General features: G+C 32.4%; 1 protein-coding gene across 11 annotated transcripts in view; it reads right to left on the bottom strand.

Annotated features, from left to right (window-relative positions):
- LOC130904046 (disco-interacting protein 2) overlaps nucleotides 1–13,572 on the bottom strand; it is a 255,151-nt gene that overhangs the window by 178,620 nt on the left and 62,959 nt on the right. For 5 of the 11 annotated variants that reach the window (XM_057816551.1, XM_057816552.1, XM_057816553.1 and 2 more), the window contains exon 1: nucleotides 7,447–7,845. The exons of the other annotated variants lie outside the window; for them this stretch is intronic. The gene's annotated coding sequence lies outside the window, so the exon portion shown is untranslated. Of the gene's footprint in view, nucleotides 1–7,446; nucleotides 7,846–13,572 lie in introns of those variants that run through there. 11 annotated transcript variants of the gene reach the window in all.

Genomic DNA, 13,572 nt, shown 5'->3' with positions numbered 1-13,572 from the left:
TTGTGGAAGGATGTCAGTTTCATTTTCACAGTGGTCAGTGGAAGTGATCTTGGTGAACTACCTTGGTTGTATCTTATCTACTACTTTTTCATTGCTTCAATGTTTCTTGGTCTAACAGATCGTCGGCGTAGTCGATTGCATCTTTATAAATTGCTGTCCGACTGAATCAGTCAAAGCAGCAGTTCATTCTAGTGCTTATGACGCAGTAAAAACGATCTGTCTGTTGACTTTATTTCTATGGTAGATTATTTTCGGAATCTTAGTATATCACCTTTTCAAAAAATTCCTGAGGAGAAGTCCATGTCAACCAAAAAACTTTATTTATTCATTTCATTAGATTCAATACCTATTGTTTTTTTGATATCTGGAGGACAAGGTTTCTTAAATCAATTCAGTACTTTTGCTATATTGCAAATTTCGCATTCTTGATGTTTTTGTTGAGGACCATATCTTCAGCTACCAGTAAACTTTACTGTTGTAACCCTCAAAATGATGTAGCTGTAGCCAATGTTGCCCTTTGTTGACATTGTCGACCAAACTCCCTCTGTTGGACAATGTAAACATCTTTAGTGTTTTAATGAAGAGTTTTCTTTACTTCAAAATCTTAATTTTCAATTTTTGACATGACCGTTTAAATGAAACTGATTCGAAACAGGGTTACTGTAAGTTTTCAAATTGATGCCCATGCGTTTCAGCATTCGTTAAAAAAAAACGAGATATTTGAAGTTCTCCCGATAGCCGATACTTCATTTTAACCTTTTTCGACAGCGTTGTTATGTCGAGTTAACAAAACGCTCTTAAAATTGAATAATTCTCTTTCAATTTTCAAAAAAATGCAGTTTCAATTCCAACTTTGAAATATGTATAACGCAAAGTTTTTCGTCAAAACGTCAAGACAACGTTTACCTCGGTTTTTTCGCTTTTTCTGATGACTGTTTGTATTATAGTTGTTGAGGTTGCTTCGAAGGTTTTAATCCGTGATTCAACGATATTTATATTTGGATGGAAACCGATTTTTTAAGCCAGTTCTCTTCAGACAATTCTGCGTTTACATACTGCTGGTTTTTCCTTGTGGGAATAAGTGGGATTCATGTTTGATTTGCGTTTGCTTTCGTTGATTAAAGTTAAAACACCATAAACTGACATATTGTGATTCGAAAGGAAGGAGTTTAAACAACTACAGATAATAATAATATTAATGATCTACATTTTTTTATATCAATATTTTTATTTCCATTTTGTGACGTAGATAATAATCGGAAAATACAATATAGTTATATAAATATAAATTATTTTCAATCATCTATTTTTGTACAAGACCTTGAATATCTAATGTACCCAGTTATGGGCTACTACATTTGAATATTAATTAGAAATAAATGGTTTCAAAAACCTCGCAGAACCATTTGTAGGATCAGTAGCAACTATAGAACTAACAGCCCAGGGTACTCCATTAACTATTCAAGGTTCTCAATATAAAGGATTAATTTAATGGTAACAAGTTGAATTCTCCATGTTTTTATTCAAATTAATTAATACCAAAATAGATTTTAAACACATGTTCGATCCAAATCGATATTTAATTATAATGTAGATGCTTTTCTAAATAAATCTTATGATCGATTTATTTTACATTTTCTGCGGTATTCACATCAGACGTATCCTTCACCTTTGGTGACATGCTAAGAAAGTGATAATTCAAAGTTAGTCCATAGGCAGCTTATCTAATCCAAGATCTGATTAGAGGTTTCAACGCTGCGAGAGTTTAGGGATCCTCTACTATTAATATTGTAACGTACACAAAAAACAATAACATTTCAAAGGGTATATATCTGTCGTTAGTTAAAACATCCCATATTGAGCCTTGATAAAGTAATTGAATCATTATATTTCTGTAGATCTATGTGGATAACAAAAAGATCAACAGATATATCAAATGATAAGTCATTGAAACTTATTTTTGACGTTTATCCTGACAAGTTTTGGTTAAATATAAATAAAGAACATTCAGAATTGACGAAAGCAGCATTGAGGCTTTTGATACCTTTCTCTATTTCTTAAAATTGTTAAATGATTATGGTCAAATAATATTTCCAGTATATTCCAGTATTTTTATTTGTCATCTTTCCTCGCGACCCCATTGAACCCCAGGAGGATCGGGATACCACCGGATTAGACTCCCTGGATTAGAACTTTTGAACAACTTGACGACGAGTTGTTCCACGCGGTGAATGGTGTCTGCTGTCGACGATTTTGCAGCTCTTTGAACACTTTTTGAACATTCAAATACAGTAGACCTACCCAAGTAATCACGACCGAATTTATCTCGTAAACACCGAGGAATTTTCGCGTTTTAAATGCATTCCCGCACTAAAAAACAAATGACAAAGGCTGTCGGTACTTTACGTTCATTAAAGGTTGTAGCACGCGAGTGAAAAGTGCGTTTGCGCACTATTAGAAAAGGACCCAACTAACAATCAAGCCGCGACATTTAAAACATACGGACGCGCCATCTACAACGTTTGTGTCGATCATATTTGAACTACCCTCGTAAAACAAAAAGAGAATACAGTCTGTAAGTTGTTTTATTGCACAAGTGGGTTAAGAAACCTTCTACACTGATAGGACATGGAGTAAATTGTAATATATGTATTATTTAATTAATATAAACCATAATATTGAAGGAAAGTATTAATGTCAAATATGGAATGTATTAAAAATTTATACTTGCGACGTTTACCTGGAATTAACAAAAAAATGATACTCATTTACAAAAAATTCTTTCGGAATAATGTCGTGAATAATCAATTTATTACGAAACCATAAAAAGAGTGATTCCAATGATAATTTTCCGGAGCTAACAATAGAATCTATCGACATAGTAATTCTATTATTTTCACGGGAAATTTGAGTAAATTAAGGTCAGTAATTGTACAAATTGAAATATGGAAATGGCATTTGTGTTGAGATTGTAACTAAAATAACTATTTTAACTAAAACAATAACGAAACAAATTGAATAGTACAATCGAAGACCTCCGATACAAATTTAAATTGACCATATTTTGTGTTATGGGCCAGTTCAATGGTAGCACAAGCTTCACTAACTCATTTAGAATGTAATCGCAGATAACAGAATGATAAAACTCTGATCGGAACTAAATAAATATCATGGAAGAATTAACTTCTTGTAGATCATGTCTTCAATGTGAAATTTTGAAGCGACGTCCGGAAAATGTTGATCGAATCTCGTTCTGGATTAGGATCCATAATCAGCTGATAGCTGATGTACCTGAATCCGGTTATAGTTTCCGAAAAGTCTTTATTATACGTATCAATCCGTTCGATGTAGTTTTACTTCAACAGGCGTCAGTAACGAAGCAAATTGATGGAAATTTATGGTAGCATTGGTAAGTCGTGGGAATATTCGATTTTCTTGAGCCAAAATAGAACGAGGGGACCGCGAAAGTATAAAATTACAATCAAAAGATTAAAAACTGTGTTTTATATCTAATAAAATCTTGTATTAATATGAGACGTGCATTATTAATGAAAAATCTCGATCCATTCGGTACTGAAACGCTAAAATATTAACATTTTCAGTTTGTAATATCATTTAATTATATAATTAAACAACTGCTGTCTCTTTATTAACTTAACGAGTTATTACCTATCTGAAATTAAACATTAATACAGTCGAAATAAAATAAACGATTTTTCCAATCTCTTAAATACTTGTCCGAGTTGTTGGCATTTCCTTCTGTGAACGAAGAATATATTATGTGACCGGTTTTATAAATTGTTAAATGATAAAATTACTAAACAGGCGTGTTGGATATATAGGGTGTTCAAACAAAATAATAACCAAACGCTATAGTTCGTCTCGAATACTCGAAATTTTGAACAGACCATTGAAGGGCACCATCAATATGTAGACTTGATAAGAAACTTGATCGAATGTAAAGATCGTAATTTTTGAGCTGGTGAAACTAGTAAAAGTAAACAAACAAGAAATTTGACTAATAAAAAATAGTGGGAAAAATAATCTTCACATAGACATTATAAGTATTACTTGCAACTAGGGTTGCCAGCATTTTTTTTAACGGAATAAGTTCGGGTCTAGAGAAAGCTACTCTACGAGCGATCAGATCCACAGAATTATATTTCTTGACGTGGTATAAGCGTTATAATTTATAAACATACCCTCATACCCATCAGTTGGGACTGTTCTAATCAACGTAGTCTACAAATGATTAAAAGATTTCGGACCAATGTACCAAGCAACATCGCGGATGAACCTTGGTACATTTGAAACGGTATTATCCACAACGATCTGGATATGAACTCTATTAACCAAAATATCGGGAAATTTGCCACAATCAACGTTGAGATAATCTAGTTTCTTGACATTGAATTGGTGATGTGAGTGTGGGTTAAAGTCCATGTTAATTATTATACAAAATGTATAAGAAATCTAAGGATGTTGTTGGATAAGACCTTAAATAGTACTATACATTCCTTCAATAGTATATAGTACGCCAAACCGACACGAAGTACCACACTATATATTATAGTACGGTTAAAGTTTTTATAAAGTGCGGTCCTGTTCAATTGCGTCCCACGTGGCTGGCTTATGTTTTTGTAGTTGTCCGTCTTGAAAATAAATAAATTTCAATCTATTTCTTCAATATAAGTTTATCTCAGATTTATTTCCCAATTCAAGTTCCTCAAATTATAATCAAAATACTTTCTAAACTGCATTGAATGAAATTTCAACAGAAACGCGTTTTTTTTTTTCAAAGAGATAAGGGTTATAAAACGAATATCTTTTTTTATACCTCATCCTCGAATTTACTTTTACGTCTAGCAATAAAAGTAATATCACAAAAAGAAATATTTGTTTGCGCATGAAAAAGAAGAACAGTCATGGATTTAAAATTCTTCGTTGTATTTGCGCCCGACAAATAAATAAACTGAACCAAAATAGTACAGTCAACAAAGGCGTTTTTTTCTAGTAACATCCATTTAGTGTCTGACTTCGAATATTTCAAAATTTTTTACAGCAAAATTTTGGCTACAACCATTTAATAAAAGACAATGTCAGTTTATAGAGGGTACAAGCAAGTTGTGAATTTGTAGCAAATTAGTTGTTAAAAAATTCGAAATATTCAGCAGTTAATTGTTAATCGTTACAACTGAATAAGGGCAGGTTAATAGCGTAATAAATCTACAAAAAAAGTTTTTTAGGAAAAAATTAAAAATGAAGTTTTTCATTACAAGTTAGATCGACGCTTAAAGATATTAATCATGCTTACTCAAGGAAAAAATAGAGTGAATTAATTATATTATTGAAGGAGAAAGCTTCTGAAGGAACTTACTTTTGCCAAAGCTTTTAATTTTGAGCTTCAAGTACAAAAGCTTTGTCAAAACTAGTGGTACGTCATCAGGAATTAGTGGGAATGATGAAAATAAGAATTAACATGTTTACAGAGTTCAACGAACCAAGTATTTTCATTGACCATAAGCTACAGAAATCTTAGGAAACTGTGTAAAAGTTCACGCTGATGTAGAGGGTTAACTTCAGATTGTTTGATCAGAAACGAATAATCTTAATGCGATTTATTGCTTAAGATAAACAAAACCCAAATATAATAATATAAGCCTGTCAAATTTTATGCTAGAATCTTTTATAATAGCTTACTTTGTAGATTTTTTAGCTGTTTATAAAAACGTTATACGAATTTTTCTCAAGAATTGAGGGCTCAATATATTACAATGCAAAAAAATGCACAATCACTTGCCAATTGAAATCAAATCATCTTTTCCTGCATTTCGTAATAATTTGAGGGCATATTTACTGAAAAGTGCCTTCTACTCTCTAGATTTCTAATCGATTTCTGATAATAATGCTGAATACTGTTTTAATTATAACCTATTACTATAATTTTGTAGCTCATTGTGGTTTTCATCTGTATATTGAAATTTTTAGTATTTATATCTTTATTCAGTTATTTCTATATTCTTTTTTTAGTTTTTAAAAGCTTTTGTCTACAAATTGTAACAATTTTTAACAATAACGCATTTCTTTCTTTTCAATTACCAAACTCTTCGTCAACTTTATTCTAAATAATTTTTTTTCGTAATATGCATCGTTTTTCAATTACCTATTATTAAAAAAGAGTTGGAAAAAGAAATTTTTGGCCGAAAACAGAGGATGACCGGACTATAAATAAATTCTAGGCATTTTCAACATCTGGTTCATACAATGAAATGTTACAAGGGCACACGGACACGTTTACAATATTGTAAATAATATCCCCAACATCTGATACATATTTTAATAGAGAATTTTTTATACAGAATGTCCCTTAGTTTAATGTTTTTATCTGATTCATAATAATTTGAAAAAACTTTAACTCCTCATCATTTAGTTGTTCAATTTCTTGGCGAAGGAGGAAAAATTAATATGATACGGTCCAAAATTACCAAACACTAGCCAATTATTCTCACAGCCGTATACCAGTTTTATAACTGTTCAATGAGGCAAGTGAATAATTTGTATAAACGTGAATTTCTTTGTGATAACTGAACATAATAATTGTAAGTGTAATGTATGAATTCTCATATTAAAAATTAATAGAATCTCTCTATGCGGTATGATATAAACACTTGCCACCTGCTGTTAATATAATTAACGATATTAACAATGCTTTTTTCGTAATGAATAAAAAACTAAAATTTCGTGTTTGTGATTGATAAACAGCTTTTCATTCTTATTGTTCTAAAAACATTACATTATACTGACGAGGTACAGAGAGACGAAAATCGGTTCGCACCATTATCATTATGGGATATAACTAGATAAGTATTTGTTTTTTTTTTTTTTGGAAAATCTATATGAATATGTTTTCCTACGAACATTACAAAAATTATTGTCAAAAGTTGAAGCTAGTTAATCATAAGTGATGTTGACAAAATAAATGCACTAGAAGCAAAGGCTTGGCTTGAAAGGTATGGTGAAGAAAATCAACAATCATTCCGTGTCTTAAGAGTTGGTAACATCGGAAACATGATGAGCCAGAAAAAATTGATGGGAAATCGTGAAGGAAAATTGTGATTCGTATTTGGGAAGGTCCACAGGACTAGTTTAAGGAAGAAATTATAAATAAATGATCCAATAGTTGAAACTACTGACTATAATCTCCTGATCTGATCCACAGATTGAATACAATACTCCAATATCTCGAGGGGATCTTGATGAATATTTGACTAATCATTCATTTAATGTTACTTCGAATATATTCCAAAATTAACTATTAATTTTGATAATATTAATAATATAATAATTGTATTTTCCAACACTGTGTACTACAATCAAATCAACCTTAGAGTCACATCCAAATGAAGTATATAAATAAACGAAACTTTACACAAGATGTAAAATTACCATAATTGTAGATGCATGCGAGCGGCGTCACGTCTTCGTCCAGCCATCAGCAACATCAACATACCATCCCGCTTTTATCCTTCTTCCTCTCGCTTTAATCCACACAGTGAGAATAAAAAATCGCCGACCAGCAACAGGTAGAACTAACCCTAATTTCACTGAGATTATAATTTTTTTCCTACACAGTAATAAATTCACCAAAGCACCAAAAAAAAAAAACACTAGAAACAATAGTGACGAAGACTCAGATACGACCGTTGCTACTGCAAGATGTATAGGAGAGAAGAAGCGGTTTTCTTGAAGGTTGCGAAGACTTGATATTATTAAAACTATGAAGATGGTGTCCGGACCGCGAGCACTACGATATCTGCACGCATAACCGCTATACTAGTCATGCAAGTAGTGTTAACCGACGACGAAGGCCCGGCCGATATACTTTGGGGGGGCACATTTCATTATACAGAGTGCAACTACGTACCCAGGTGATGGTACTGAACTGATGCTGGCCGGCGGATACTAACAGGAAAAATCGTTTGTTTATGTTTTTGGGTGAAAATAAATAGACAATTAATTCGAATCTCTCTCATTTTACGAATGATTATAATTAAATTGTAGAGCAAGCATATTTTAAAGAAATTTTAGTGAGATCACTGTTGAAAATCATTGTAAGTTATGTAAACTGCGATATATACAGTATACAAAAGCCCAATGTTCGAAATAGTTCTGCATAACACAAACTAAAGCAATTTCCAGTTTTACATATTTTATGAATAAAATCAGCGGCGGCTAATTCATAAGCGCTGCAGAGCTTAAGAATTAAAAATAATGATATTTACATAATTTAAATAATAATAATAATACCAAATTGCTTATTATTTATTCAAAAGAAAATTTTTAATACTTCGTAGTCGTACTACGTTCATAAACAACGAGCTATACAAGGAAAATTGGAATGAAAGATGAAAAATAAAACAGGCAGACTAGCCCTTCATGGGACCCAAACCCTTCTGTGGTATTAGCTACAGAACAATAAAAAAAATTTTTGGAAAGAAGATAGATAGAAGCAAAACCAATTATTGAGACAACCTACAAGGGCCGAGACTGGCAAAGACTCTTCTGGAAAGTATCAACCAAGTAAGAACAATCTACGAATACTGACAGGTGTTCTATCGGGGCACTGTCGGCTCCACAAACACCTGAAGACCGACAAAACCTCTGTGCAACTCCAAAGCACTACACCTGGGTGCGTATGAAATTGAAGACGAAGATCTCTGGCAATTGAAACCATCCCACATTCTAGACTTTTTAAAAGGATTGATGGATCTGCTTCAAGGGGACACGATAGATCCTTTCGATCGCAGTGTATACGAGGCCCCAAATCCACACATACATATATACATAGTGAAGTCCAGACCAGTCGAATAATCTACCTTACATTCAATTCAAACTAAAATAAACGAAGATGTTCTGTATGCTCTTTCTATAGCCTACTATAACCCACATCATAGTACCGGTGTACACTGCAACATCTTGTTGATAAAACTCGGAAATCATGATTGAACTTGTGGCATCTGTACCGTCAAAATAATTTCAAGTAGATTCTTATTTAATGATTTCTTAGTATGGTAGCCATTGAAGAAGCATTTGTGAATGTCTTTGATAAGTTTTTTTCCCTTCATCAATCTTCATGTTTTCGTTATTTAAAAAAAAATATGGAAATATTTTGATTTGATTTTATTTCTACAAAGTTTTTTGAACGTCTGGGTATATAGTGGGTGTTCAATCCCTGCGAATCCACATTCGCCTTGGAAAGCGAAGCGGTTTGGACTGGAAACGACTCCAATTTTTAATTATTGATAGACACAAGTCACCTCCATTCTGTTTTTCATTTGTGTTGGTGTTAATTCTTTAGTCAAAGATTTTATAGCAGCGGGATACTCAATTTGAGACAGTTTACGATACAAACTGAGTGGTAGTTTCAACTCCGCTGTAATAAAATAGATCCAAGTTGAAACTTTGTGTAAAGCTTGTTGAGGTTTGTCACTGACGCGATTTTTGCCAACTACATGAGTCCAAGAGCTCGTGGTTACGTACAGAAGGACGGGCTCAAATATATACGTTTCTTTTAGTATCGAAATGGATATTTAACAAAGACAGCAAAATTTCTATAAGGGGAATTTCTTCGAAAATATTCCAAGACACGTAAAATTTATTACCACGAGCCGCCGCTGCTAATATAATGTTTACTTAATGCTAATATAAGAGGAAGTATCATCTATGCACATATCACGCTAAATGGTTTCATGATTCTGTGTACTTAGGGGCAACTACCCCTCGGGTTATTTAGTCTTCAGAAAATTGGAGAACAGTAGGGGAGAAAATGGATACGAAAAAAGTCGAATTATGATTTTTTTTAATAAAATTAAACAGATAAACGAATTTCGCGAATAGTTTGTAATATTATTTGAAAAATGAAAACAAATGAAATGTTTATTTGTAACTTTAAGTATGTTAAATTGAGAAAATTATCTTTTAAATCTAATCATTAATGGCCTATTCAAATAGAAAAACGTTTTTCAGTGACTGTACGTTGAAATATTACGCTCATATGTATGGATGAGAGTACCTAATACATTATGTATATTCAGGCATGAAGGTACATTAGTAGAAATTACTTTGATGTCAGTAATAGTTAATAACCGCTTTACATCAATTGAATGCATTGAATTTTGGAAAAATTTATACACGAAAATATACTTAGTAGTATTTAAAGATGAATAAATACCATGTTAAATCTCACAATTTATTAAATTAGTTATACGGACATGTAGCTTTGACATTCGACGTTATGACTAAGGCTCGGATTCATGTACATAGTTAAGAAATGTGCCCGTACCTACATTGCCATAATAAAGTTTGACATTTTAAATGGTGAACGTACCGTCGTCAAACGAGTGCCATTTGAGAGCAGTTAACAATGGAAAATAAGATACTTATGTACAAAATAAAAACCACACAGAGCATAGAGCTCTGTGTTTCAGTGAACCATCGAACACCAAGATACTGCAAACTTTTATAAGCAAGCACACATTACACACAGACCTCGGTATTCCAACCAGCAGACATCAGCGATAAGAGAAATGGAAACCACAAAAATCCACTAATATCCAAAGCTTTACACTGAGATCCAATGGAACAGAGTAGATTAAAAAGACAGAAGACCCTCATAGATTGATCTACGGAGACCCATCAGTGGATGAAGCCCGCCTCAAGTCATTTAGCGATAAACCATATCATTTACTTATTACTCTGTATTTTTTGAGTAGATTGTTCGTGTTATGACTTTCGACGTGGATTAGACCAACAGCAGTATGCCGATCAACTGATTTCGACTTTTGGTGATGAAGCACTTCGCTACAGGATGAATTTCTTGAAGGTCGTCCAAAATACGCCATACAATCCTTGTATGGCACCCAATGATTTCTTCTTATTCCCGCCGATCAAAAATCGATTGCGAGGTCGATGTTTTCCTACACCTGAAGAAGCAGTTGATGTGTTAAAATTAGATGTCTTGGAGGTACCACAATCGGAATAGAAAATTGGTTAAAACGCAAGCAAAAGTGGAGAATATTTTAAAAAAGAATGAAGCCTTATTCAAGTATAAATATTTGTTCTAATTTTTTTTTTCAGTATACATTTGCAAAAAGAAAAACTAAGTTCTACGTCAACTGAAATAATCGGCACAGATTATAATGCTTACAGTAAATTGTAGACTGTAGACCTAGAAGATATTTTGTACGGGACTGTATATCTCTTTCTTCTGTTTCTTAAATATGTAGATTCCTCCAAAAGACCCAATTCCCAAGGTTTTAGTACTACTTCTTCGAGGTACTTAGACCTTTTGATAAAATGGGCAGAACATTCGAAGAGTAGATGCTCTGGCAGAATCTGCACTTGTGGTCCTCTACCACACCTATCGTCCTAAGATGATATTTGACGTGGCATTGAATTGTCAGCAGAGAGACCAATAGTTCGATGTCGTTTGTGATTACCACGAGCATTTCCTCAAACTTCTTAGCTGAAATGGTTATGAATCTTTCGGATTGTTTTAAGCCTGGCGTGTTTGGAAGAGGATACAGGTTTAGCAGTGCCTATGGCTGCGGCGGAGCACATTTTCTTTCCCCCGTAATATACAAGCCGATCAGTTTTTAAATAAAGACTATTGATTCTATGACCGAGACAAGTGCAGTGAATTGAATTAGGATATATATGTAATTGTCTTGTACTTACATTTTTCAAATATAAATGAGTTTTTGACCGGACTATGTTTTTGACCGGACTATTTACAAATGGAAAATAATTTCCCGAGTTTCTTAAACTTCCAAGGATTAAGAGAAGTTATCTCTAACGAAATATAAGCGGCATAATCCCAGAACTTTAATCACACCTTTTTTACTTTAAACACTGGTATTAATTTGGCAAATTTTAATCTTTTGTCTTATTAATTTCAGAATCATAAATTTCACAATTTCACCTAAACTTCTGATTTTTATTTCAAGTTAATGATAATTCGAAAAATAATTGTTCTGTATAATGAATTCTCATCGATTTGAGTAACTTTTTTCACTTGGAATAATTATGGATTTGTGCTGATCTAAATTAAGAAGAACAACTAGACTTTTTCTTGAATTTTAGGTACGCCTTGTATAGAATCATTTCAAAACTACGATACTGATAGCAAAAACTATACGTTAAATATGTAATCTCTGATTCACGCTTTAGTAATTTTGTAATTTCAAGAAAAAACCTATAAAAATATATATTAGGAAGTGGTTCAAGGTTTCCATGACAAACTTTTACGATTTTAGGTAGATAACTAAATATGGGAGTCACACCTGTTCCAATATCTTATCAATATCAACTATTCATTGATATTTATTAAAGACAAACTATTTCGATATCATCATCCAAAAGAAATGATCAAACATGTTGAGTTTCTAAAAGAATTGAAAGGAAAATATGACCTCTATTTATTTATTTTTGGTACGTTGTGATGGCGGTTAAAAATTTCAATCATTATGTGCTGAATTAAATTCAATATTTCCAAAAATACGTACGTGCACAAAAGATCACTTTTTTACAATCACTAGTTGATAATTTCAACTCAATATGTGCTCAATTAATTTCAATATTTTCAAAAATACTTAAGTAGACAAAAGGTGACTCCCTTACAATCGCTAGTTAATAATTTCAACTCAATATGTGCTCAATTAATTTCAATATTTCAAAAAATACGTATAAAGACAAAAGGTCACTCCCTTACAATCATTAGTTAATAATTTCAACTCATGATGTGTTCAAATAAATTCAAAATTTCAAAAAATATGTACGTGCACAAAAGATCACTTTTTTACAATCGCTAGTTAATAATTTCAACTCAATATGTGCTCAATTAATTTCAATATTTTCAAAAATACTTAAGTAGACAAAAGGTGACTCCATTGCAATCACTAATTATTTAACTGGACTAGCGTTTCATTCACAACATCCACAGGCGTGTGGAATTTGTAATTTTATTTTCCTGTTACTTTATATGAAATTGTGTGGAAAAGCAGGAATCTCGGTAGGCGAATAAAATCCACTCATATTTGAAATAAAAATTTTGTTATTTTTTTTAATTTAGCCATAATCTATTATTACTTGAATTTTTACGTATTCATAACTATTAAATATTTCTAACTATATACTTACCACCTCGAATAAGAATCCCTCTTAACGGGTACATACTCTCTGGTGTCAATTTTTAAAACTGGACATATGTACATTGTTAAATTTGGAAAATGTTGAAGAAGTTTTTATCCATGTCCCATTAATAATCATACAAATTGTAATTCTGAAATGCTACTCTGTTTACCACCGAACAATATACAGTAAAAAAAATGAGGATCTATTGGGCCCACTCGTTTCAAAAAGTTCTGGACGAAGGATAACTCTTCATCTTCTATTTCATACGCTCTCGGGTATAATGCTCTGAAGATCCGAAGTCTTCCTCACTTTGAGAAAATGTAGATAGAAGCTACATAACAGAATATGCAAGTTGCAAAATTTACACCAGGTGTCCCTATC

Source organism: Diorhabda carinulata, chromosome 2 (genome assembly GCF_026250575.1).
Source record: "Diorhabda carinulata isolate Delta chromosome 2, icDioCari1.1, whole genome shotgun sequence".
In the NCBI taxonomy this organism is placed as follows: domain Eukaryota; kingdom Metazoa; phylum Arthropoda; class Insecta; order Coleoptera; family Chrysomelidae; genus Diorhabda; species Diorhabda carinulata.
Note: the sequence above shows the minus strand (reverse complement) of the source record. Positions and strands in the feature narration are given on the sequence as shown.